The sequence below is a fragment of the Rhagoletis zephyria genome, unplaced genomic scaffold (assembly GCF_001687245.7).
Source record: "Rhagoletis zephyria isolate East Lansing unplaced genomic scaffold, Rhagoletis_zephyria_1.1 Rzeph_scaffold_00325, whole genome shotgun sequence".
NCBI classification, from domain to species: Eukaryota; Metazoa; Arthropoda; class Insecta; order Diptera; family Tephritidae; genus Rhagoletis; species Rhagoletis zephyria.
This window is the reverse complement of record NW_016157409.1, coordinates 170295-172592: the sequence shown is the minus strand read 5'-3', so window position 1 is coordinate 172592 and position 2298 is coordinate 170295. Positions and strand designations below refer to the sequence as shown.

At 35.0% G+C, this 2298-nt stretch overlaps 1 long non-coding RNA gene across 1 annotated transcript; it reads left to right on the top strand.

Moving 5' to 3' along the window:
* The first annotated feature begins 484 nt into the window (after positions 1–484).
* On the top strand, positions 485–798 carry LOC108359015 (uncharacterized). The gene is made up of 2 exons (XR_001846869.1): positions 485–515; positions 582–798. It is a non-coding gene; the product is annotated as an uncharacterized LOC108359015 (long non-coding RNA).
* Positions 799–2298: the final 1500 nt, after the last annotated feature.

Here is a 2298-nt window from a genome sequence, read left to right as displayed (position 1 = left end):
TTGTGAATACTTGCTCCAAGAATGATAAAATACAAGATTGCACCAATGAGAGAGGATTTTTGAGCGTAATTTTTGCGTGACGTCATCTTGGTGCAATTGCGAGAGAAAAATGCCAAAACGCATATAAAAATATGTAAACAATGCAGAAAAATTTGTTAATTTTAATATTACATGGCCCAATTTTGCAGGAATCAAGAAATATACAAAGATTGATTAATAAGGAACACCCAGCAATAATTTTGGACATGTAGCCCTTTAGGTATGTACGATTTTTAGCACATGGAAAAATGGATGTATTAACTGTGTTTGCAATTTCATGTAGACCAAAAGGAAGGTGTGCGGCAAAGTGAATTTTTGGACTCGCCATTGTAAAAAGTCATGCAGAGTGCATATTTATATTTGTGGACGGTAGCCAACCACCATAAACTCCACATCTGTTGGCTTTTATTTGATGACTTTTGTACCATTTCCGAGAGGATGCATGAGTAAGGCTTCTTTGGAAACAAATACTCTATGTAAGTAAAACATAATTTAAGCTGAACTTTTAAATGTAGAATTATTTGGGCACCGTTTTGTATTAGGTACGTAACAGCGCGGTAAGCTGCCGCTTGAACTAGCACTTGGCGACCTTATCCACTAGTGCATTACCTCATAACAGCACTACAAATATTATTTTCAATATAATCACTAGTAAAGTGCTTCATGCACACATATGTAGCTCGATTTGGTGTTTAATGCATCTCCTCGCCGGCAGAACTGCTTTTACTTTTTCGCCAGATGTGCATCCGTAGGAAACGATAAAAAACTTATATCGCACGCTTCCTTTTGTTTTCACTATTACACTTTGCCACGGCACACTTCATTTTGCTTTGTAATGTCTCAATAATTGTTTAAAACCCCGCAGAAATATTAACGCACATATATTAAAATTGTTATTTGGTTTTTTCGTATGCTCACAATCAACAATTGCACCAAGATGACGTCACTCACACAGCTGATTCTGTCAAAATCACAAAGAGCGGATTAGCGGTACTGCGACTGGCGCAATCTCAATCGTGTACTTGCTCAACACAAGCTCACTAGCTCACAAGCCGGCGCTCTCTTCTTCATAATAATAAGTGACCGCCATTCACACTTGCTTACTCTCCGTGATTATTGCGCTTGATTCACACTTAGTTTCTAGCAAGCAGCTCAACGATGTGTTTTACTCATTCAGTGCAGGACTCTGGTACATACCCACAAACATTTAGGTTTGAGCTCAACTTGAGGTTAAGTTGAGAACTAAGGTATTTCTCAAATCTTCAGCGTTGTTTCTCAACAGTACCTCAAGTGGAGGATCATAGCGTTCTCAATAAAAAAGGCGTTTTTCTTTGCATGAAAATGGGGCTGTTTCTCAAGTTGAGAAAACGCTAGCTCTCAACTTGAACTCCAATGTGATTCTCCAATTGGTCTCAAACATATCATTGAAATACTGAGATTGAAATAGAAAAATAGCATACCTTTTGATTGAAACGACATACATAGATTTCTATTTATTTTATTACACCTTTTGTAATATGTAGTTAATCAATAGCGTATTGTAATAATTCACTTCACAATACACAGTCCGACAGTAATTCTGCCATTTGATTCACGTCGCGTTTGTTTTCTTTGAAGGTAATTTGAAGTTACTTTGAAGATTATTTACTCTTTGTTGATAATTTTCCTTCTTATATAGCTTTAATTTTTCACTTGATAATTAAAAATTCGTTTCTCTATTACTTTTGACGTATCTGCGCGTCGGTTAGAGATGAGTTGGAAAATGATGTTGGATATCAACTGGAGAACTATGAATTTCTCCAAGGTTGGAGAAATATTTGTTTGGTGCTTCTTGGATACATACAAACATATGTATGAATGTAGGTACACGTATTTTTGCTTTTTGCTAATAAACAGGGAAGGCATTTTTAGGAAATATAAACCTATAAAAAAGGTAAAATAAAAGAACGAAATAGGCTATAAAAGGCAAAATAAAATAGTGAAATAGGCAGCAAAGGGCACTAGAAATCGCAAGAGGCAAAAGCAAGAAAAAAAAATATATTTATTTTAGAAATGCTTATTTTACAAGTAAAAAGAGAAAAACTATGAACTAGTTTCATTATATGAAAAATTAATACTTTGAAACTTTGATTATTTTCGTCTTTCAGGTTTTTAACTCAGAAAACTTTAATCTCTATAGTTGTAGTAACATTGAACCACGAGATGCATTATGATGTTTTCTGGCAGCATTTTCATTAGATTTTCGCGGAGAAACGCCTT